Genomic DNA, 26,328 nt, shown 5'->3' on the forward strand with positions numbered 1-26,328 from the left:
TAGTTTTGCATAACAAACACAGTTATATAAATACACTTTTTACCTCTGTGATTAACTTGTATCTAAGCCTCTGCAAACTGTCCCCTTATTTCAGTTCTTTTGACAGACATCAATTTTAGCCAATCAGTGCTGGCTCCCTGGAACTCCACGTGCGTGAGCACAGTGTTTTCTATATGACACACATGAACTAAAACCCTCTAGTGGGGAAAAACTGTCAAAATGCCCTGAGAGAAGAGGCGGCCTTCAAGGGCTTAGAAATTAGCATATTAACCTCCTAGGTTTAGCTTTCAACTAAGAATACCAAGAGAACAAAGCAAAACTGGTGATAAAAGTAAATTGGAAAATTGTTTAAAATATCATTCTCTATCTGAATCATGAAAGTTTATTTTGGTCTAGACTGTCCCTTTAATAAAACTGTTGGTTATGCAAAACTAGGGAATGGGTAATAAAGGGATTATCTATTTTTTAAAACAATAAATATTCTGGTGTAGACTGTCCCTTTAAATAAAATATTGCCGTTTCTCATGTAGCTTAAGATACAACCTAAGGGATTTAAAGGGACAGTCAACACCAGAATTGTTCTTGTTTAAAAAGATAGATAATCCCTTTATTACCCATTCCACAGTTTTGCAAAACCAACACTGTTATATTAATATATTTTTACCTCTGTGATTACCTTGTATCTAAGCATCTTCTGACCGCCCCCTGATCACATGAGATTTGATTTATTATCTATTGACTTTCTTTTTATCCAATTAGTGCAGTGTCTGCCAAAAGCCATGGGGGTGATCACAATGTTATCTATATGGCTCACATGAACTAGCTCTCTCCTTCTGTGATAAGCAAAAAAAAAAACATGTGATAAGAGGCGGCCTTCAAGGGCTAAGAAATTAGCATATGAGCCTTCCTAGGTTTAACTTTCAATTAAGAATACCAAGAGAACAAAGCAAAATTGGTGATAAAAGTAAATTGGAAAGTTGTTTAAAATTACATGCCCTATTTGAAACATGAAAGTTTTTTTGGATTTGACTGTCCCTTTAAAGGGACTTAAAACCAAATATTTTTCTTTCATGATTCATATAGAGAATTCAATTTTCTTTCATGTAATTGGCAAGAGTCCATGAGCTAGTGACGTATGGGATATACATTCCTACCATGAGGGGCAAAGTTTCCCAAACCTCAAAATGCCTATAAATACACCCCCCACCACACCCACAATTCAGTTTTACAAACTTTGCCTCCTATGGAGGTGGTGAAGTAAGTTTGTGATAGATTTCTACGTTGATATGCGCTTCTCAGCTTGCTGAAGCCCGGTTCCTCTCAGAGTGCAGTGAATGACAGAGGGATGTGAAGGGAGTATTACCTATTGAATACAATGCTCATCCTAACGGGGATCTATTTCATAGGTTCTCTGTTATCGGTCGTAGAGATTCTTCTACCTCCCTTTTCAGATCGACGATATACTCTTATATACCATTACCTCTGCTGATTCTCATTTCAGTACTGGTTTGGCTATCTACTTTATGTAGATGAGTGTCTTTTGGTAAGTATGTTTTCCTTTATTAAGACACTCTTAGCTATGGTTTGGCACTTTAAATTTAAAGTTCTAAATATAATGTTTGTACTTATATTTGCCATGATTCAGGTTTATCAGTATATTTTCCTTTCATTTTGGGAAATGCACTTATAAAATTCTTACCTGAAATTTTTCAAATTGACTTTTTTTCTAAATTGCGGGCTGTTAGGCTCACGGGTGCGCAAATGCTATAATTTATTGCGTCATTCTTGGCGCGAGAATTAAGTTTGTTGACGTATTCTCGTCATTTCCGGCGTCTTAGTTGGCGCCGAGAATTTTCACGTAGTTGCGTCATCTATGACGCTCGTGTTTGTTGCAGACGTGTTTGGTGCCAAAAAATATTTTGTCAGTTGTGGGCGTCATACTTGGCGCCCGACTTTTGACATTATTTAAGTCTTCATGTTTTTTTGCTTCTGGTTTGCAGAGGCTTATTCTGTTTGCATTTTTTCCCATTCCTGAAACTGTCATATAAGGAAATTGATAATTTTGCTTTATATGTTGTTTTTTCTTTTACATATTGCAAGATGTCTCAATCTGACCCTGTATCAAAATCTACTTCTGGAATGCTGCTGCCTGATGTCGGTTCTACCAAAGCTAAGTGCATTTGTTGTAAACTTGTGGTAACTGTTCCTCCGGCTGTAGTTTGTGTTAGTTGTCATGATAAACTTTCTAAAGCAGACAATATTTCCATTAGTAGTAGTCCATTACCTGTTGTTGTTCCTTCAACATCTAATGTTCAGGATATTCCTGTTAATGTGGGAGAATTTGTTTCTAATTCTATTCAGAAGGCCTTGTCTGTTATACCACCTTCTAATAAACGTAAAATGTCTTTTAAAACTTCTCATAAATTCGATGAATTTTTAAATGACCGACAGCATTCTGATTTATCTATCTCTGATGAGGATCTATCTGGTTCAGAAGATTCTGCCTCAGATATTGACACTGACAAAACTTCATATTTATTTAAAATGGAGTATATTCGTTCTTTATTAAAAGAGGTGTTGATTGCATTAGATATGGAGGAGACTAGTCCTCTTGATATTAAAACCAGTAAACGTTTAAATTCGGTTTTTAAACCTCATGTAGTTATTCCAGAGGTTTTTCCAGTTCCTGATGCTATTTCAGAGGTAATTTCTAGGAATGGAATAGTCTGGGTACTTCATTTACTCCTTCTTCAAGGTTTAAGAGACTGTACCCTTTGCCGACTGATAGATTGGAGTTTTGGGAAAAGATCCCCAAAGTTGATGGAGCTATCTCTACTCTTGCTAAGCGTACTACTATTCCTACGGCAGATAGTACTTCTTTTAAAGATCCTTTAGATAGGAGGCTTGAATCTTATCTAAGGAAGGCTTATTTATGTTCAGGTCATCTTCTTAGGCCTGCTATTTCTTTGGCTGATGTTGCTGCAGCTTCAACTTTTTGGTTGGAAACTTTAGCGCAACAAGTACCAGATCCTAATGTGTATAGCATTGTTAAGCTAATTCAACATGCTAATAATTTCATGTGTGATGCCATTTTTGATATCATTAGAATTGATGTCAGGTATATGTCTTTAGCTATTTTAGCTAGAAGACCTTTATGGCTTAAATCTTGGAATGCGGATATGACTTCTAAGTCAACGTTGCTATCTATCTTTCCAAGGTAATCAATTATTTGGTTCTCAGTTGGATTCTATAATTTCAACTGTCACTGGGGGGAAGGGAGCCTTCTAGCCTCAGGATAAAAAAATCTAAGGGTAAATTTAGGGCTGCTAACCGTTTTCGTTCCTTTCGTCAGAATAAGGAACAGAAACCTGACCCTTCCCCTAAAGGAACGGTTTCCAATTAGAAGCCTTCTCCAGTCTGGAATAAATCCAAGCCTTTTAAAAAATCAAAACCAGCCCCCAAGTCCGCATGAAGGTGCGGCCCTCATTCCAGCGCAGCTGGTAGGGGGCAGACTTCGATTTGTCAAGGATGTTTGGATCAATTCAATCCAAAATCATTGGATTCAGAACATTGTTTCTCAAGGGTACAGAATAGGTTTCAAGGTAAGACCGCATGTAAGAAGTTTCTTTCTCTCATGCATTCCAGTGAACCCAGTAAAGGCTCAGGCTTTCCTGAAGTGTGTTCCAGAGCTGGAGTTATCCGGGGTAATTGTGCCAGTTCCATATCTGGAACGGGGTCTGGGGTTTTATTCAAATCTGTTCATTGTTCCAAAGAAAGAGAATTCTTTCAGACTAGTTCTGGATCTAAAAATTTTGAATCGTTATGTAAGAATACCAACATTAAAAATGGTGACTATAAGGACTATTCTGCCTTTTGTTCAGCAAGGGCATTATATGTCCACAATAGACTTAAAGGGTGCTTATCTTCATATTCCGATTCATACAGATCATTATCTGTTCCTGAGATTCTCTTTTCTAGACAAGCATTACCAATTTGTTGCTCTTCCTTTTGGCCTAGCAACAGCTCCAAGGAGTTTTTCAAGGTTCTCGGTGCCCTACTCTCTGTAATCAGAGAGCGGGGTATTGCGGTGTTTCCTTATTTGGACGATATCTTGGTTTGCTCAGTCTCTATATTCTGCAGAATCTCACACAAATCAACTAGTGTTGTTTCTTCAAAGACACGGTTGGAGGATCAATTTACCAAAAAGTTCCTTGATTCCTCAGACAAGGGTAACCATTTTAGGATTCCAAATAGATTCAGTATCCATGACTTTGTCTCTAACAGACAAAAGACGTCTGAAATTGGTTTCAGCTTGTCGGAACCTTCAGTCTCAGTCATTCCCTTCAGTAGCTATGTGCATGGAGGTTTTAGGTCTCATGACTGCAGCATCGGATGCGATCCCCTTTGCTCATTTTCACATGAGACCTCTTCAGCTTTGTATGCTGAACCAATGGTGCAGGGATTATACAAAGATATCACAATTAATATCCTTAAATCCATATATTCGACTATCTCTGACTTGGTGGTTAGATCACCACCGTTTGGTCCAGGGGGCCTCTTTAATTCATCCAACCTGGACTGTGATTTCAACAGATGCAAGTCTTTCAGGTTGGGGAGCTGTCTGGGGATCTCTTGACAGCGCAGGGGGTTTGGAAATCTCAAGAGGCGAGATTACCAATCAATATTTTGGAACTCCGTGCGATTCTCAGAGCTCTTCAGTTTTGGCCTCTTCTGAAGAGAGAATCGTTTATTTGTTTTCAGACAGACAATGTCACAACCGTGGCGTATGTCAATCATCAAGGTGGGACTCACAGTCCTCAAGCTATGAAAGAAGTATCTCGGATACTTGCATGGGCGGAATCCAGCTCCTGTCTAATCTCTGCGGTCCATATCCCAGGTATAGACAATTGGGAAGCAGATTATCTCAGTCGCCAGACTTTACATCCGGGAGAATGGTCTCTTCACCCAGATGTGTTTCTTCAGATTGTTCAGATGTGGGGGCTTCCAGAAATAGATCTGATGGCTTCTCATCTAAACAGGAAACTTCCCAGGTATCTGTCCAGGTGGAAGCAGTGGATGCGTTGTCACTTCCTTGGAATTATCAACCTGCTTATATCTTTCCGCCTCTAGTTCTTCTTCCAAGAGTGATTTCCAAAATCATAATGGAGCGTTCATTTGTACTGCTGGTGGCTCCAGCATGGCCACACAGGTTTTGGTATGCGGATCTTGTTCGGATGTCCAGTTGCCAACCTTGGCCACTTCCGTTAAGGCCAGACCTTCTATCTCAAGGTCCATTTTTCCATCAGGATCTCAAATCATTAAATTTGAAGGTATGGAGATTGAACGTTTAATGCTTAGTCATAGAAGTTTCTCTGACTCAGTGATTAATACTATGTTGCAGGCTCGCAAATCTGTGTCTAGAAAGATTTATTACCGCGTTTGGAAGACTTACATTTCATGGTGTTCTTCTCATAAATTCTCCTGGCATTCTTTTAGAATTCCTAGAATTTTACAGTTTCTTCAGGATGGTTTGGATAAGGGTTTGTCTGCAAGTTCCTTGAAAGGACAAATCTCTGCTCTTTCTGTTTTGTTTCACAGAAAAATTGCTAATCTTCCTGACATGTATTGTTTTGTACAGGCTTTGGTTCGTATCAAGCCTGTCATTAAGCCAATTTCTCCTTCTTGGAGTCTTAATTTGGTATTGAGGGCTTTACAGGCTCCTCCGTTTGAGCCTATGCATTCTCTGGACATTAAATTTCTTTCTTGGAAAGTATTATTTATTTTGGCCATCTCTTCTGCTAGAAGAGTTTCTGAATTATCTGCTCTTTCTTGTGTCTCCTTTTCTGATTTTTCATCAGGTTAAGGCGGTTTTGCTGACTTCTTTTAAATGTTTGCCTAAAGTTGTGAATTCCAACAACATTAGTAGAGAAATTGTTGTCCCTTCGTTGTGTCCTAATCCTAAGAATTCTTTGGAAAGATCTTTACATTCTTTGGACGTGGTTAGAGCTTTGAAATATTATGTTGAAGCTACTAAAGATTTCAGAAAGACTTCTAGTCTATTTGTTATCTTTTCTGGTTCTAGGAAAGGTCAGAAGGCTTCTGCCATTTCTTTGGCATCTTGGTTAAAGCTTTTGATTCATCCTGCTTATTTGGAGTCGGGTAAATCCCCGCCTCAGAGGATTACGGCTCATTCTACTAGGTCAATTTCTACTTCCTGGGCTTTTAAAGGAAACCATAACACCTGTTAAAATTCCTTAAAACTAACTTCTACTAAATAATTTAAAACAACTAAGCATAAATTTCTATTCTGGCTGTTCAGCTTACTGCAAACAGTTCAAATAGAGTGATTTAAATTACAATGTTAATCCAGCCATTGGGGCTGCTATGTGTGCCGCCATATTGTACACACAGCAGTCACATGATGCGCACAGCATATTATTCTGTTATGTATGTTTGCTTAGAGAAAATACTCACTGTGATGCAGAGCATGTGCTGCAGTGTGTTGAAAAAGTTATACTCTGTGGAAATGCATCAGTTTTGAACATAGTATTGTAAATAAAATGGCAAGTGTAGATACATGATACTATAAGCTCATAAACTAATAATAGGAAAAAAGCAAGAATCAGGTCTGCCTAAGTGCCTATCTGTGCCATAATTAGATTTGTAACATGTTATTTACAAAATAAAGCATTGTACATAAACAAAAGAAATTTTACTTTACATGTGCAACTTACTATGTATTTTGTATGTCCATAATGTTTCCATGCAATTTCCAATTGCTCCCTCCATGAAAAAATAAAAAAAATCTCATCTGAAGTAAAATACTTTTTAAAAGAAACGTTTTTTAATGTATTATTTAATCTATTTTAATTTTTAATCTAGTATTTATGTAATTGCACAGCAACATTGCCGTACTCAATGTGTTTTTTTTAACAGTCAGGGCTGCTTGCTGCCACTGCAGTGATTTATTTTCAGGCAGCTGCCACAAGTGTTATAAAGCAGGCAGGGGGAGAGACTAACCCTTCTAAAACAAACAGCTTTGCACGGACTTAGATCTCCCCGTCACAGCAGTTCACACATCAGCAGTGATATCCTTTCCCCTTCCCCCGTAGCATGCACAGTGCAGAGATCAACAAACACAAAAACAAGAGAATCTGAGAGCGACGAGGGAGCAGTAAGTGCAACAAACATACTTATCAAAAACTGTGCTTGGCTGGATTTAAACGGACACAAAATAATTGAAATGTTTTTAAAAATATACTGAAAGAGAAAATTATCCAGGTGAAAAATTATAACTAGCATTGTAGAATAAATAATAATAAAACAATACTGACCACCGTTTTTAAAACCTACTGAGTGTGTATGAATGCATGGTTCCAGGCACTGGTATAGTTGTAAATAGCAAGCTCCAGGGAGGGACGGCAAGAGGAGGATGGAGATTATACATATTATGTTTGATAGTGTAAACTAGCCACAGAAAGTATTATATTTATCAGATTTGTTGAAAGTGTGATCCGTTTTTCACAATAAAACTTTTGACATAAGTAACAGAGTAGACACTGCAGGGCACGCTGTGCATCACAGTAAGAGAGTGCTTCTGCACCGGAGATGTATTTCCTCTAAGCATACATAACAGAATATGCCTGCACGTCACGTGACTGCTGTGTACAACGCGCGTTACAATATGGTGGCATACATGGCAGTATCTAGCACAGGATCAACATTGTGATTGAAATTAGTTTATTTGGACTGATTGGGGTAAGCTGAACAAACCACATAGACATCCATGCTTTCTTGGGGTTTTATTTGCTAATAAGTTAAAAGAAGTTTTACCAGACAGGTGTTATGGGTCCCTTTAAGAATGAAGCTTCTGTTGATCAGATTTGCAAAGCAGCAACTTGGTCTTCTTTGCATACATTTACTAAATTCTACCATTTTGATGTTTTTTCTTCTTCAGAAGCAGTTTTTGGTAGAAAAGTTCTTCAGGCAGCTGTTTCAGTTTGATTCTTCTGTTTATAATTTCAGTTTTTTTCATAATAAAGATTAAAACTTTTTGATTTGGGTTGTGGATTCTTATTTCAGAGGAATTGGCTGTCTTTATTTTTATCCCTCCCTCTCTAGTGACTCTTGTGTGGAGTTCCACATCTTGGGTATTTGCTATCCCATACGTCACTAGCTCATAGATTCTTGCCAATTACATGAAAGCAAACATAATTTATGTAAGAACTTGCCTGATAAATTAATTTTTTTCATATTGGCAAGAGTCCATGAGGCCCACCCTTTTTGTGGTGGATATAATTTTTTTGTATAAAGCACAATTATTCCAATTCCTTGTTGATGCTTTCGCTCCTTTCTTATCACCCCACTTCTTGGCTATTCATTAAACTGAATTGTGGGTGTGGCGGGGGGTGTATTTATAGGCATTTTGAGGTTTGGGAAACTTTGTCCCTCCTGGTAGGAATGTATATCCCATACGTCACTAGCTCATGGACTCTTGCCAATATGAAAGATATGAATTTATCAGGTAAGTTCTTACATAAATTATGTTTTTTTTTTCAATTCTATTTTTATTGTTTTTTTAAGAATCAATTTCACAATAAACTTGGCATAAATGTCACATATCATGCGTCAGTACATAATTCAGTTCTAGATTAATTTACAATTGATTATACTTTACAAGTCATATTACATCTTATATAATCTCAACATGAGCTAATTCTTGAACTCGATTTATATATTTTAGGCTGTTTAGACTCTATCTTTAATGAAATACTTGTATAGAAATCTGCCACAAAACAGACAGAACAAGACAAGATAAATCAAATAAAAAAACAAATAAGGTGAGAACAAAAAAAACAAAGACAAAAAACAGACAAACAAAAAAAATGTTAAAAAAAATTAGGATACAGCAGTTTACCATAGGCCCAGCAATACCAGATCTGTGTTTCTAAAAGGGTATATTAGGTGTTCGATCTCACTGGCAGAGAGAGCTTTAATAAACGCCGACCATTTAGAAAAGAAACCCCTTATATCCTGGTCGCTATCTAAATTGGTATCAAATTGTTCAATAATGCATTGTTTCTTCAGGCAGTTCTTTACTTCTAAAATACTGGGAATTGCTCTTGTTTTCCATTTTTTAAATATTCGATACCTAGCAGCTAAAATGACCAAATTAATGGTTTTATAACTATGCTGGGAATCAGAGCAAAGAAAAACTACATTTGTCGACGTCAAAAAAAACGGGAGACACCTAACGAAATGACAAACCAGTATTGTAGTTTAAACCATAAATTTCTAATTTTTGGACAATCCCATAGCATATGCAGAAGATTAGCTGATGGAAATGAGCATTTGGGGCAAGTATTAAAATTATTATTCCCGCATTTAGATCCTTTGTCTGGCGTAAAATAAGTCATGTATAGTAATTTGATGTGTGACTCCCTCCAAGAAGCAGAGAGAGTCACACAAGTAACTTCTTGGATTGAAAGAGAGGGTAATCTAGAATCCATGGAATTTTGCATTGTCATTGCTGCCCATTTAGAATGGATTTTTATCAAATTAGTAGGGCCCTTAGCTTAGATCAAAATTTGATAAATATAAGAGATTGACATGTGCCCGTTTTTAGTTAAGAGAAGCCAATTCTCGATACCCCCCAAGAACCAGTTCCAACCATAGTCAGCGACCAATTTAAGCACAAAATGTCTTGCTTGAAGATAAGCGAAAACGTTTTCTTTCATGTAATTAGCAAGAGTCCATGAGCTAGTGACGTATGGGATATACATTCCTACCAGGAGGGACAAAGTTTCCCAAACCTCAAAATGCCTATAAATACACCCCTCACCACACCCACAAATCAGTTTTACAAACTTTGCCTCCTGTGGAGGTGGTGAAGTAAGTTTGTGCTAGATTCTACGTTGATATGCGCTCCGCAGCAGGTTGGAGCCCGGTTTTCCTCTCAGCGTGCAGTGAATGTCAGAGGGATGTGAAGAGAGTATTGCCTATTTGAATGCAATGATCTCCTTCTACGGGGTCTATTTCATAGGTTCTCTGTTATCGGTCGTAGAGATTCATCTCTTACCTCCCATTTCAGATCAACGATATACTCTTATATATACCATTACCTCTACTGATTCTCGTTTCAGTACTGGTTTGGCTTTCTACTACATGTAGATGAGTGTCCTGGGGTAAGTAAGTCTTATTTTTGTGACACTCTAAGCTATGGTTGGGCACTTTTATATAAAGTTCTAAATATTTGTATTTAAACATTTATTTGCCTTGATTCAGGATGTTCAATATTCCTTATTTCAGACAGTCAGTTTCATTATTTGGGATAATGCATTTGAATAATCAATTTTTTTCTTACCTTAAAATTTGACTTTTTTCCCTGTGGGCTGTTAGGCTCGCGGGGGCTGAAAATGCTTCATTTTATTGCGTCATTCTTGGCGCTGACTTTTTTGGCGCAAAAAATTTTCTTTGTTATTTCCGGCGTCATACTTGTCACCAGAAGTTGCGTCATTTTTGACGTTTTTTGCGCCAAAAGTGTCGGCGTTACCGGATGTGGCGTCATTTTTGGCGCCAAAAGCATTTAGGTGCCAAATAATGTGGGCGTCTTTTTTTGGCGCTAAAAAATATGGGCGTCATTATTGTCTCCACATTATTTTAAGTCTCATTGTTTATTGCTTCTGGTTGCTAGAAGCTTGTTCACTGGCATTTTTTCCCATTCCTGAAACTGTCATTTAAGGAATTTGACCAATTTTGCTTTATATGTTGTTTTTTCTATTACATATTGCAAGATGTCCCAGATTGACCCTGAGTCAGAAGATACTTCTGGAAAATCGCTGCCTGATGCTGGGTCTACCAAAGATAAGTGTATTTGCTGTAAACTTATGGTATCTGTTCCTCCAGCTGTTGTTTATAATGAATGTCATGACAAACTTATTAATGCAGATAATATTTCCTTTAGTAATGTTACATTACCTGTTGTGGTTCCATCAACATCTAATACTCAGAGTGTTCCTGTTAACATAAGAGATTTTGTTTCTAAATCCATTAAGAAGGCTATGTCTGTTATCCCTCCTTCTAGTAAACGTAAAAGGTCTTTTAAAACTTCTCATTTTTCAGATGAATTTTTTAAATGAACATCGTCATTCTGATTCTGATAATGATTCCTCTGGTTCAGAGGATTCTTTTTCAGAGGTTGATGCTGATAAATCTTCATATTTGTTCAAAATGGAATTTATTCGTTCTTTGCTTAAAGAAGTCTTAATTGCATTAGAAATAGAGGATTCTGGTCCTTGATACTAAATCTAAACATTTAAATAAGGTTTTTAAATCTCCTGTAGTTATTCCAGAAGTTTTTCCTGTCCCTGATGCTATTTCTGAAGTAATCTCCAGGGAATGGAATAATTTGGGTAATTCATTTACTCCTTCTAAACGTTTTAAGCAATTATATCCTGTGCCATCTGACAGATTAGAGTTTTGGGACAAAATCCCTAAGGTTGATGGGGCTATCTCTACTCTTGCTAAGCGTACTACTATTCCTATGGCAGATAGTACTTCCTTTAAGGATCCTTTAGATAGGAAAATTGAATCCTTTCTAAGAAAAGCTTACTTATGTTCAGGTAATCTTCTTAGACCTGCTATATCTTTAGCGGATGTTGCTGCAGCTTCAACTTTTTGGTTAGAAGCTTTAGCGCAACAAGTAACAGATCATAATTCTCATAGCATTGTTAATCTTCTTCAACATGCTAATAATTTTATTTGTGATGCCATCTTTGATATCATTAGGGTTGATGTCAGGTATATGTCTCTAGCTATTTTAGCTAGAAGAGCTTTATGGCTTAAAACTTGGAATGCTGATATGTCTTCTAAGTCAACTTTACTTTCCCTTTCTTTCCAGGGTAATAAATTATTATTTCAACTGTTACTGGAGGGAAAGGAACTTTTTTACCACAGGATAAAAAATCTAAAGGTAAATTTAGGTCTAATAATCGTTTTCGTTCCTTTCGTCACAATAAGGAACAAAAGCCTGATCCTTCCCCTACAGGAGCGGTATCAGTTTGGAAACCATCTCCAGTCTGGAATAAATCCAAGCCCTTTAGAAAGCCAAAGCCAGCTCCCAAGTCCACATGAAGGTGCGGCCCTCATTCCAGCCCAGCTGGTAGCGGGCAGATTACGTTTTTTTAAAAAGAAATTTGGATCAATTCAATTCACAATCTTTGGATTCAGAACATTGTTTCAGAAGGGTACAGAATAGGCTTCAAGAGGAGGCCTCCTGCAAGAAGATTTTTTCTTTCCCGTGTCCCAGTAAATCCAGCGAAGGCTCAAGCATTTCTGAAATGTGTTTCAGATCTAGAGTTGGCTGGAGTAATTATGCCAGTTCCAGTTCTGGAACAGGGGCTGGGGTTTTACTCAAATCTCTTCATTGTACCAAAGAAGGAGAATTCCTTCAGACCAGTTCTGGATTTAAAAATATTGAATCATTATGTAAGGATACCAACATTCAAAATGTTAACTATAAGGACTATTCTGCCTTTTGTTCAGCAAGGGCATTATATGTCCACAATAGATTTACAGGATGCATATCTGCATATTCCGATTCATCCAGATCATTATCAGTTTCTGAGATTCTCTTTCCTAGACAAGCATTACCAGTTTGTGGCTCTGCCGTTTGGCCTAGCAACAGCTCCAAGGATTTTTACAAAGGTTCTTGGTGTCCTTCTGTCTGTAATCAGAGAACAGGGTATTGTGGTATTTCCTTATTTGGACGATATCTTGGTACTTGCTCAGTCTTCACATTTAGCAGAATCTCATACGAATCGACTTGTATTGTTTCTTCGAGATCATGGTTGGAGGATCAATTTGCCGAAAAGTTCATTGATTCCTCAGACAAGGGTAACCTTTCTCCAACATAGGTGTGTCCGGTCCACGGCGTCATCCTTACTTGTGGGATATTCTCTTCCCCAACAGGAAATGGCAAAGAGCCCAGCAAAGCTGGTCACATGATCCCTCCTAGGCTCCGCCTACCCCAGTCATTCTCTTTGCCGTTGTACAGGCAACATCTCCACGGAGATGGCTTAGAGTTTTTTAGTGTTTAACTGTAGTTTTTATTATTCAATCAAGAGTTTGTTATTTTAAAATAGTGCTGGTTTGTACTATTTACTCTGAAACAGAAAAGAGATGAAGATTTCTGTTTGTATGAGGAAAATGATTTTAGCAACCGTTACTAAAATCCATGGCTGTTCCACACAGGAATGTTGAGAGGAATTAACTTCAGTTGGGGGAACAGTGTGCAGTCTTTTGCTGCTTGAGGTATGACACATTCTAACAAGACGATGTAATGCTGGAAGCTGTCATTTTCCCTATGGGATCCGGTAAGCCATTTTTATTCACACAGTAAATAAGGGCTTCACAAGGGCTTATTAAGACTGTAGACATTTTCTGGGCTAAATCGATCATATTTACACATATTTAGCCTTGAGGAATCATTTAATCTGGGTATTTTTTGTAAAATAATATCGGCAGGCACTGTTTTAGACACTTTATTCTATTGGGGTTTTCCCTAATCATAGTCAGAGCCTCATTTTCGCGCCGGTATGGCGCACTTGTTTTTGAGAACAGCATGACATGCAGCTGCATGTGTGTGGAGCTCTGATACATAGAAAAGTCTTTCTGAAGGCATTATTTGGTATCGTATTCCCCTTTGGGCTTGGTTGGGTCTCAGCAAACCAGATTCCAGGGACTGTAAAGGGGTTAAATATAAAAACGGCTCCGGTTCCGTTATTTTAAGGGTTAAAGCTTCCATATTTGGTGTGCAATACTTTTAAGGCTTTAAGACACTGTGGTGAAATTTTGGTGAATTTTGAACAATTCCTTCATACTTTTTCGCAATTGCAGTAATAAAGTGTGTTCAGTTTAAAATTTAAAGTGACAGTAACGGTTTTATTTTAAAACGTTTTTTGTGCTTTGTTATCAAGTTTATGCCTGTTTAACATGTCTGAACTACCAGATAGATTGTGTTCTGACTGTGGGGAAGCCAAGGTTCCTTTTCATTTAAATAGATGTGATTTATGTCATAATAAATTTAGTAAAAATGATGCCCAAGATGATTCCTCAAGTGAGGGGAGTAAGCATGGTACTGCATCATCCCCTCCTTCGTCTACACCAGTTTTGCCCATACAGGAGGCCCCTAGTACATCTAGCGTGCCAATACTCCTTACTATGCAACAATTAACGGCTGTAATGGATAATTCTATCAAAAACATTTTAGCCAATATGCCCACTTATCAGCGAAAGCGCGACTGCTCTGTTTTAGAAAATACTGAAGAGCATGAGGCCGCTGATGATATTGTTTCTGAAGGGCCCCTACACCAGTCTGAGGGGGCCAGGGAGGTTTTGTCTGAGGGAGAAATTTCAGATTCAGGAAAAATTTCTCAACAAGCTGAACCTGATGTGATTACTTTTAAATTTAAGTTGGAACATCTCCGCGCTCTGCTTAAGGAGGTGTTATCCAATTTGGATGATTGTGATTATCTGGTCATTCCAGAAACACTATGTAAAATGGACAAGTTCCTAGAGGCCCCGGGGCCCCCCGAAGCTTTTCCTATACTCAAGCGGGTGGCGTACATTGTTAATAAAGAATGGGACAGGCCCGGTGTACCTTTCGTACCTCCCCCCATATTTAAAAAATTGTTTCCTATAGTCGACCCTAGAAAGGACTTATGGCAGACAGTCCCCAAGGTCAAGGGGGCGGTTTCTACTCTAAACAAGCGCACCACTATACCCATAGAAGATAGTTGTGCTTTCCAAGATCCTATGGATAAAAAATTAGAAGGTTTGCTAAAAAAGATGTTTGTTCAGCAAGGTTACCTTCTACAACCAATTGCATGCATTGTCCCTGTCACTACAGCCGCGTGTTTCTGGTGCGATGAGCTAGAAAAGGCGATTATTAGTAATTCTTCTTCTTATGAGGAGATTATGGACAGAATTCGTGCTCTTAAATTGGCTAATTCTTTCACCCTAGACGCCACCTTGCAATTGGCTAGATTAGCGGCGAAAAATTCTGGGTTTGCTATTGTGGCGCGCAGAGCGCTTTGGTTAAAATCTTGGTCAGCGGATGCGTCTTCCAAGAACAAATTGTTTGACATTCCTTTCAAGGGGAAAACACTGTTTGGCCCTGACTTGAAAGAGTTTATCTCTGATATCACTGGGGGCAAGGGCCACGCCCTTCCTCAGAATAGGTCTTTCAAGGCCAAAAATAAACCTAATTTTCGTCCCTTTCGCAGAAACGGACCAGCCCCAAGTGCTACGTCCTCTAAGCAGGAGGGTAATACTTCTCAAGCCAATCCAGCCTGGAGACCAAGGCAAGGCTGGAACAAAGGAAAGCAGGCCAAGAAACCTGCCACTGCTCCCAAGACAGCATGAGATGCGGGCCCCCGATCCGGGACCGGATTTGGTGGGGGGCAGACTCTCTCTCTTCACTCAGGCTTGGGCAAGAGATGTTCTGGATCCTTGGGCGCTAGAAATAGTCTTCCAAGGTTATCTTCTGGAAGTGATTCATCCTGTTCCATTAAAAGAACGAGGGATGGGGTTCTACTCCAATCTGTTCGTAGTTCCCAAAAAAGAGGGAACGTTCAGACCAATCTTAGGTCTCAAGATCCTAAACAAGTTTCTCAAGGTTCCATCGTCCAAAATGGAAACCATTCGAACAATCCTTCCATCCAGGTAGGTCAATTCTTGACCACGGTGGATTTAAAGGATGCGTATCTACATATTCCTGTCCACAAGGAACATCATCGGTTCCTAAGGTTCGCATTCCTGGACAAGCATTACCAGTTCGTGGCGCTTCCTTTCGGATTAGCCACTGTTCAAAGGATTTTCACAAAGGTACTAGGGTCCCTTCTGGCGGTGCTAAGACCAAGGGGCATTGCTGTAGTACCTTACTTGGACGACATTCTGATTCAAGCGTCGTCCCTTCCTCAAGCAAAGGCTCACACGGACATAGTCCTGGCCTTTCTCAGATCTCACGGATGGTAAGTGAACGTGGAAAAGAGTTCTCTATCTCCGTCGACAAGAGTTCCCTTCTTGGGAACAATAATAGACTCCTTAGAAATGAGGATTTTTCTGACAGAGACCAGAAAAACAAAACTTCTAAACTCTTGTCGGATACTTCCTTCCGTTCCTCTTCCTTCCATAGCACAGTGCATGGAAGTGATAGGTTTGATGGTAGCGGCAATGGACATAGTTCCTTTTGCGCGCATTCATCTAAGACCATTTCAATTGTGTATGCTCAGTCAGTGGAATGGGGACTATACAGACTTGTCTCCGAAGATACAAGTAAATCAGAGGACCAGAGACTCACTCCGTTGGTGGCTGTCCCTGGACAACCTGTCGCAAGGGGTGACCTCCCGCAGACCAGAGTGGGTCATTGTCACGACCGACGCCAGTCTGATGGGCTGGGGCGCGGTCTGGGGATCCCTGAAAGCTCAGGGTCTTTGGTCTCGGGAAGAATCTCTTCTACCGATAAATATTCTGGAACTGAGAGCGATATTCAATGCTCTCAAGGCTTGGCCTCAGCTAGCGAGGGCCAAGTTCATACGGTTTCAATCAGACAACATGACGACTGTTGCGTACATCAACCATCAGGGGGGAACAAGGAGTTCCCTGGCGATGGAAGAAGTGACCAAAATCATTCAATGGGCGGAGACTCGCTCCTGCCACCTGTCTGCAATCCACATCCCAGGAGTGGAAACTTGGGAAGCGGATTTTCTGATTCGTCAGACATTGCATCCGGGGGTGTGGGAACTCCATCCGGAAATCTTTGCCCAAATCACTCAACTGTGGGGCATTCCAGACATGGATCTGATGGCCTCTCTTTAGAACTTCAAGGTTCCTTGCTACGGGTCCAGATCCAGGGATCCCAAGGCGACTCTAGTAGATGCACTAGTAGCACCTTGGACCTTCAACCTAGCTTATGTATTCCCGCCGTTTCCTCTCATCCCCAGGCTGGTAGCCAGGATCAATCAGGAGAGGGCGTAGGTGATCTTGATAGCTCCTGCGTAACCACGCAGGACTTGGTAGGCAGATCTGGTGAATATGTCATCGGCTTCACCATGGAAGCTACCTTTGAGACGAGACCTTCTTGTTCAAGGTCCGTTCGAACATCCGAATCTGGTCCTACTCCAGCTGACTGCTTGGAGATTGAACGCTTGATCTTATCAAAGCGAGGGTTCTCAGATTCTGTTATTGATACTCTTGTTCAGGCCAGAAAGCCTGTAACTAGAAAAATTTACCCCAAAATATGGAAAAAATATATCTGTTGGTGTGAATCTAAAGGATTCCCTTGGGACAAGGTAAAGATTCCTAGGATTCTATCCTTTCTTCAAGAAGGATTGGAGAAAGGATTATCTGCAAGTTCCTTGAAGGGACAGATTTCTGCCTTGTCTGTGTTACTTCACAAAGAGCTGGCAGCTGTGCCAGATGTTCAAGCCTTTGTTCAGGCTCTGGTTAGAATCAAGCCTGTTTACAAACCTTTGACTCCTCCTTGGAGTCTCAACTTAGTTCTTTCAGTTCTTCAGGGGGTTCCGTTTGAACCCTTACATTCCGTTGATATTAAGTTATTATCTTGGAAAGTTTTGTTTTTGGCTGCAATTTCTTCCGCTAGAAGAGTTTCAGAATTATCTGCTCTGCAGTGTTCTCCTCCTTATCTGGTGTTCCATGCAGATAAGGTGGTTTTACGTACTAAACCTGGTTTTCTTCCAAAAGTTGTTTCTAACAAAAACATTAACCAGGAGATAGTCGTGCCTTCTTTGTGTCCGAAACCAGTTTCGAAGAAGGAACGTTTGTTGCACAATTTGGATGTTGTTCGCGCTCTAAAATTCTATTTAGATGCTACAAAGGATTTTAGACAAACATCTTCCTTGTTTGTTGTTTATTTTGGTAACAGGAGAGGTCAAAAAGCAACTTCTACCTCTCTCTCTTTTTGGATTAAAAGCATCATCAGATTGGCTTACGAGACTGCCGGACGGCAGCCTCCTGAAAGAATCACAGCTCATTCCACTAGGGCTGTGGCTCCCACATGGGCCTTCAAGAACGAGGCTTCTGTTGATCAGATATGTAGGGCAGCGACTTGGTCTTCACTGCACACTTTTACCAAATTTTACAAGTTTGATACTTTTGCTTCTTCTGAGGCTATTTTTTGGGAGAAAGGTTTTGCAAGCCGTGGTGCCTTCCATTTAGGTGACCTGATTTGCTCCCTCCCTTCATCCGTGTCCTAAAGCTTTGGTATTGGTTCCCACAAGTAAGGATGACGCCGTGGACCGGACACACCTATGTTGGAGAAAACAGAATTTATGTTTACCTGATAAATTACTTTCTCCAACGGTGTGTCCGGTCCACGGCCCGCCCTGGTTTTTTAATCAGGTCTGATGATTTATTTTCTTTAACTACAGTCACCACGGTATCATATGGTTTCTCCTATGCAAATATTCCTCCTTAACGTCGGTCGAATGACTGGGGTAGGCGGAGCCTAGGAGGGATCATGTGACCAGCTTTGCTGGGCTCTTTGCCATTTCCTGTTGGGGAAGAGAATATCCCACAAGTAAGGATGACGCCGTGGACCGGACACACCGTTGGAGAAAGTAATTTATCAGGTAAACATAAATTCTGTTTTTTAGGTTTCCAGATAGATTCAGTGTCCATGACTCTGTCTCTGACGGACAGGAGACGTCTAAAATTGGTTTCAGCTTGTCGAAACCTTCAGTCTCAATCATTCCCTTCGGTAGCCTTATGCATGGAAATTCTAGGTCTTATGACTTTGCTCGTTTTCACATGCGACCTCTTCAGCTTTGTATGCTGAACCAGTGGTGCGGGGATTATACAAAGATATCTCAATTGATATCTTTAAAACCGATTGTACGACACTCTCTGACGTGGTGGACAGATCACCGTCGTCTAGTTCAGGGGGCTTCTTTTGTTCTTCCAACCTGGACTGTGATTTCAACAGATGCAAGTCTGACAGGTTGGGGAGCTGTTTTGGGGTCTCTGACAGCACAAGGGGTTTGGGAATCTCAGGAGGTGAGATTACCAATCAATATTTCTCCAACATTGGTGTGTCCGGTCCACGGCGTCATCCTTACTTGTGGGATATTCTCTTCCCCAACAGGAAATGGCAAAGAGTCCCAGCAAAGCTGGTCACATGATCCCTCCTAGGCTCCGCCCACCCCAGTCATTCTCTTTGCCGTTGCACAGGCAACATCTCCACGGAGATGGTTAAGAGTTTTTTGTAGTTTTATTCTTCTATCAAGTGTTTGTTATTTTAAAATAGTGCTGGTATGTACTATTTACTCTGAAACAGAAAAGGATGAAGAATTCTGTTTGTGAGAGGAAGATGATTTTTAGCAGACAGTAACTAAAATCGATTGCTGTTTCCACACAGGACTGTTGAGATGAAGTAACTTCAGTTGGGGGAAACAGTTAGCAGTCTTTTCTGCTTAAGGTATGACTAGCCATATTTCTAACAAGACCATGTAATGCTGGAAGGCTGTCATTTCCCCTCATGGGGACCGGTAAGCCATTTTCTTAGTTAAACATAAAAGAATAAAGGGCTTCAAAAAGGGCTTAAAAACTGGTAGACATTTTTCTGGGCTAAAACAATTGCTTTACTAGGCATATTATGCAGATTCTAACTAATTATTGGTATTATAATCTTGGGGAACGTTTAGAAAAACGGCAGGCACTGTGTTGGACACCTTTTTCAGATGGGGGCCTTTCTAGTTATAGACAGAGCCTCATTCTGGGACTGTATAGGGATTAAATGTAAAAACGGCTCCGGTTCCGTTAATTTAAGGGTTAAAGCTCTGAAATTTGGTGTGCAATACTTTTAATGCTTTAAGACACTGTGGTGAAATTTTGGTGAATTTTGAACAATTCCTTCATACTTTTTCACATATTCAGTAATAAAGTGTTTTCAGTTTGAAATTTAAAGTGACAGTAACGGTTTTATTTTAAAACGTTTTTTGTGCTTTGTTGACAAGTTTAAGCCTGTTTAACATGTCTGTACCATCAGATAAGCTATGTTCTATATGTATGAAAGCCAATGTGTCTCCCCATTTAAATGTATGTGATAATTGTGCCATAGTGTCCAAACAAAGTAAGGACAGTAATGCAACAGATAATGATATTGCCCAAGATGATTCCTCAAATGAGGGGAGTAAACATGATACTACATCATCCCCTACTGTGTCTACACCAGTTATGCCCACACAGGAGGCCCCTAGTACATCTAGTGCGCCAATACTTATTACCATGCAACAATTAACGGCTGTAATGGATAACTCCATAGCAAATCTTTTATCCAAAATGCCTACTTATCAGAGAAAGCGCGATTGCTCTGTTTTAAACACTGAAGAGCAAGAGGACGCTGATGATAACTGTTCTGACATACCCTCACACCAATCTCAAGGGGCCATGAGGGAGGTTTTGTCTGATGGAGAAATTTCAGATTCAGGAAAAATTTCTCATCAAGCTGAACCTGATGTTGTGACATTTAAATTTAAATTAGAACATCTCCGCGCACTGCTTAAGGAGGTGTTATCTACTCTGGATGATTGTGACAATTTGGTCATTCCAGAGAAATTATGTAAGATGGACAAGTTCCTAGAGGTTCCGGTGCCCCCCGACGCTTTTCCTATACCCAAGCGGGTGGCGGACATAGTAAATAAAGAGTGGGAAAGGCCCGGCATACCTTTTGTTCCCCCCCCTATATTTAAGAAATTATTTCCTATAGTCGACCCCAGAAAGGACTTATGGCAGACAGTCCCCAAGGTCGAGGGGGCGGTTTCTACTCTAAACAAACGCACTACTATTCCTATCGAAGATAGTTGTGCTTTCAAAGATCCTATGGATAAGAAATTAGAGGGTTTGCTTAAAAAGATTTTTGTACAGCAAGGTTACCTTCTACAACCAATTTCATGCATTGTTCCTGTCACTACGGCAGCGTGTTTCTGGTTCGAGGAACTAGAAAAATCGCTCAGTAAAGAATCTTCGTATGAGGAGGTTATGGACAGAGTTCAAGCACTTAAATTGGCTAACTCTTTTGTTTTAGCTGCCGCTTTGCAATTAGCTAGATTAGCGGCGAAAAATTCAGGGTTTGCTGTCGTGGCGCGCAGAGTGCTTTGGCTAAAGTCTTGGTCAGCGGATGTGTCTTCCAAGACAAAATTGCTTAACATTCCTTTCAAAGGTAAAACATTATTTGGACCTGATTTGAAAGAGATTATTTCAGACATCACTGGGGGAAAGGGCCACGCCCTCCCACAGGATAGGTCTTTTAAGGCTCATAATAAGCCTAATTTTCGTCCCTTTCGCAGAAACGGACCAGTCTCTAATTCTGTATCCTCTAAGCAAGAGGGTAATACTTCACAACCCAAACCAGCCTGGAAACCAATGCAAGGCTGGAACAAGGGTAAGCAGGCCAAGAAGCCTACCACTGCTACCAAAACAGCATGAAGGGATAGCCCCCGATCCGGGACCGGATCTAGTGGGGGGCAGACTTTCTCTCTTTGCTCAGGCTTGGGCAAGGGATGTTCAGGATCCTTGGGCGCTAGAAATAGTTTCTCAAGGTTATCTCCTGGAATTCAAGGAACTACCCCCAAGGGGAAGGTTCCACAGGTCTCAATTATCTTCAAACCAAATAAAGAGACAGGCATTCTTACATTGTGTAGAAGACCTGTTAAAGATGGGAGTGATACATCCAGTTCCAATAAGAGAACAAGGAATGGGATTTTATTCCAATCTGTTCATAGTTCCCAAAAAAGAGGGAACATTCAGACCAATTTTGGATCTAAAGATCCTAAACAAATTTCTCAGGGTACCATCGTTCAAAATGGAAACTATTCGAACGATCCTACCTACTATCCAGGAAAATCAATTTATGACTACCGTGGATTTAAAGGATGCGTACCTACATATTCCTATCCACAAGGAACATCATCAGTTCCTAAGGTTCGCTTTTCTGGACAAGCATTACCAGTTTATGGCACTTCCATTTGGATTAGCCACTGCTCCAAGGATTTTCACAAAGGTACTAGGGTCCCTTCTAGCGGTTCTAAGACCAAGGGGCATTGCAGTAGTACCTTACTTGGACGACATCCTGATTCAAGCGTCGTCCCTGTCAAAAGCAAAGGCTCATACGGACATCGTCCTAGCCTTTCTCAGATCTCACGGATGGAAGGTGAACAAAGAAAAAAGTTCTCTGTCCCCTTCAACAAGAGTTCCCTTCTTGGGAACAATAATAGATTCCTTAGAAATGAGGATTTTTCTGACAGAGGTCAGAAAATCAAAACTTCTAAGCTCTTGTCAAGTACTTCATTCTGTTCCTCGTCCTTCCATAGCGCAGTGCATGGAAGTAATAGGATTGATGGTTGCAACAATGGACATAGTTCCTTTTGCACAAATTCATCTAAGACCATTACAACTGTGCATGCTCAGACAGTGGAATGGGGATTATACAGACTTGTCTCCGACGATTCAAGTAGATCAAAAGACCAGAGATTCACTCCGTTGGTGGCTGACCCTGGACAATCTGTCACAGGGAATGAGCTTCCGCAGACCAGAGTGGGTCATTGTCACGACCGACGCCAGCCTAGTGGGCTGGGGCGCGGTCTGGGAATCCCTGAAAGCTCAGGGTCTATGGTCTCGGGAAGAGTCCCGATAAACATTCTGGAACTGAGAGCGATATTCAATGCTCTCAGAGCTTGGCCTCAACTAGCAAAGGCCAAATTCATAAGGTTTCAGTCAGACAACATGACGACCGTTGCATATATCAATCATCAGGGGGGAACAAGGACTTCCCTGGCGATGAAAGAAGTGACCAAGATAATTCAATGGGCGGAGGATCACTCCTGCCACTTGTCTGCGATCCACATCCCAGGAGTGGAAAATTGGGAAGCGGATTTTCTGAGTTGTCAGACATTCCATCCGGGGGAGTGGGAACTCCATCCGGAAATCTTTGCCCAAATAACTCAATTATGGGGCATTCCAGACATGGATCTGATGGCGTCTCGTCAGAACTTCAAGGTTCCTTGCTACGGGTCCAGATCCAGGGATCCAAGGCGACCCTAGTAGATGCACTAGTAGCACCTTGGACCTTCAACCTAGCTTATGTATTCCCACCGTTTCCTCTCATCCCCAGGCTGGTAGCCAGGATCAATCAGGAGAGGGCCTCGGTGATCTTGATAGCTCCTGCGTGGCCACGCAGGACTTGGTATGCAGACCTGGTGAATATGTCATTGGCTCCACCATGGAAGCTACCTTTGAGACAGGACCTTCTTGTTCAGGGTCCATTCGAACATCCGAATCTGGTTTCCCTCCAACTGACTGCTTGGAGATTGAACGCTTGATTTTATCAAAGCGTGGGTTTTCAGATTCTGTAATAGATACTCTGATTCAGGCTAGAAAGCCTGTAACTAGAAAAATTTACCATAAAATATGGAAAAAATATATCTGTTGGTGTGAATCTAAAGGATTCCCATGGAACAAGATAAAAATTCCTAAGATTCTATCCTTTCTACAAGAAGGTTTGAAGGGACAGATCTCTGCTTTATCTGTTTTACTTCACAAAAGACTGGCAGCTGTGCCAGATGTTCAAGCATTTGTTCAGGCTCTGGTTAGGATCAAGCCTGTTTACAGACCTTTGACTCCTCCCTGGAGTCTAAATCTAGTTCTTTCAGTTCTTCAAGGGGTTCCGTTTGAACCCTTACATTCCGTAGATATTAAGTTATTATCTTGGAAAGTTTTGTTTTTGGTTGCAATTTCTTCTGCTAGAAGAGTTTCAGAGTTATCTGCTCTGCAGTGTTCTCCGCCCTATCTGGTGTTCCATGCAGATAAGGTGGTTTTGCGTACTAAGCCTGGTTTTCTTCCGAAAGTTGTTTCCAACAAAAATATTAACCAGGTTTCAAAGAAGGAACGTTTGTTACACAATTTGGACGTAGTCCGTGCTCTAAAATTCTATTTAGAGGCTACTAAAGATTTCAGACAAACATCTTCCTTGTTTGTTGTTTATTCTGGTAAAAGGAGAGGTCAAAAAGCGACTTCTACCTCTCTTTCCTTTTGGCTTAAAAGCATTATCCGATTGGCTTATGAGACTGCCGGACGGCAGCCTCCTGAAAGAATCACAGCTCACTCCACTAGGGCTGTGGCTTCCACATGGGCCTTCAAGAACAAGGCTTCTGTTGACCAGATATGTAAGGCAGCGACTTGGTCTTCACTGCACACTTTTGCCAAATTTTACAAATTTGATACTTTTGCTTCTTCGGAGGCTATTTTTGGGAGAAAGGCTTTGCAAGCCGTGGTGCCTTCCATTTAGGTGACCTGATTTGCTCCCTCCCTTCATCCGTGTCCTAAAGCTTTGGTATTGGTTCCCACAAGTAAGGATGACGCCGTGGACCGGACACACCAATGTTGGAGAAAACAGAATTTATGCTTACCTGATAAATTACTTTCTCCAACGGTGTGTCCGGTCCACGGCCCGCCCTGGTTTTTTAATCAGGTCTGATGAATTATTTTCTCTAACTACAGTCACCACGGTATCATATGGTTTCTCCTATATATATTTCCTCCTGTCTGTCGGTCGAATGACTGGGGTGGGCGGAGCCTAGGAGGGATCATGTGACCAGCTTTGTTGGGACTCTTTGCCATTTCCTGTTGGGGAAGAGAATATCCCACAAGTAAGGATGACGCCGTGGACCGGACACACCGTTGGAGAAAGTAATTTATCAGGTAAGCATAAATTCTGTTTTTTAATCAGGTCTGATGAATTATTTTCTCTAACTACAGTCACCACGGTATCATATGGTTTCTCCTATATATATTTCCTCCTGTCCGTCGGTCGAATGACTGGGGTGGGCGGAGCCTAGGAGGGATCATGTGACCAGCTTTGCTGGGACTCTTTGCCATTTCCTGTTGGGGAAGAGAATATCCCACAAGTAAGGATGACGCCGTGGACCGGACACACCGTTGGAGAAAGTAATTTATCAGGTAAGCATAAATTCTGTTTTTGGAACTCCGTGCAATTTTCAGAGCTCTTCAGTCATGGCGTCTTCTAAAGAGAGAATCGTTCATTTGTTTTCAGACGGACAATGTCACAACTGTGGCATATATCAATCATCAAGGAGGGATTCACAGTCCTCTGGCTATGAAAGAAGTATCTCGAATACTGGTATGGGCGGAATCCAGCTCCTGTCTAATTTCTGCGGTTCATATCCCAGGTATAGACAATTGGGAAGCGGATTATCTCAGTCGCCAAAAGTTACATCCGGGCGAATGGTCTCTTCACCCAGAGGTATTTCTTCAGATTGTTCAAATCTGGGGACTTCCAGAAATAGATTTGATGGCTTCTCATCTAAACAAGAAGCTTCCCAGGTATCTGTCCAGATCCAGGGATCCCCAGGCGGAAGCAGTGGATGCATTGTCACTTCCTTGGAAGTATCATCCTGCCTATATCTTTCCGCCTCTAGTTCTTCTTCCAAGAGTAATTTCCAAGATTCTGAAGGAATGCTCGTTTGTTCTGCTGGTAGCTCCAGCATGGCCTCACAGGTTTTGGTATGCGGATCTTGTCCGGATGGCCACTTGCCAACCGTGGACTCTTCCGTTAAGACCAGACCTTCTGTCACAAGGTCCTTTTTTCCATCAGGATCTCAAATCCTTAAATTTGAAGGTATGGAGATTGAACGCTTGATTCTCAGTCAAAGAGGTTTCTCTGACTCTGTGATTAATACTATGTTACAGGCTCGTAAATCTGTATCTAGGAAGATATATTATCGAGTCTGGAAGATTTACATTTCTTGGTGTCTTTCTCATTCTTTTAGAATTCCGAGAATTTTACAGTTTCTTCAGGATGGTTTGGATAAAGGTTTGTCTGCAAGTTCCTTGAAAGGACAAATCTCTGCTCTTTCTGTTCTTTTTCACAGAAAGATTGCTAATCTTCCTGATATTCATTGTTTTGTACAAGCTTTGGTTCGTATAAAACCTGTTATTAAGTCAATTTCTCCTCCTTGGAGTTTGAATTTGGTTCTGGGGGCTCTTCAAGCTCCTCCATTTGAACCTATGCATTCACTGGACATTAAATTACTTTCTTGGAAAGTTTTGTTTCTTTTGGCCATCTCTTCTGCTAGAAGAGTTTCTGAATTATCTGCTCTTTCTTGTGAGTCTCCTTTTCTGATTTTTCATCAGGATAAGGCGGTGTTGCGAACTTCTTTTAAATTTTTACCTAAGGTTGTGAATTCTAACAACATTAGTAGAGAAATTGTGGTTCCTTCATTATGTCCTAATCCT

General features: G+C 40.6%; 1 protein-coding gene across 1 annotated transcript in view; it reads left to right on the forward strand.

Moving 5' to 3' along the window:
• Positions 1-26,328, forward strand: part of LOC128649596 (SMC5-SMC6 complex localization factor protein 2) — a 284,779-nt gene that overhangs the window by 242,083 nt on the left and 16,368 nt on the right. The gene's annotated exons all lie outside the window — the stretch shown is intronic.

Source organism: Bombina bombina, chromosome 2, assembly GCF_027579735.1.
Source record: "Bombina bombina isolate aBomBom1 chromosome 2, aBomBom1.pri, whole genome shotgun sequence".
Classification (NCBI taxonomy): Eukaryota; Metazoa; Chordata; class Amphibia; order Anura; family Bombinatoridae; genus Bombina; species Bombina bombina.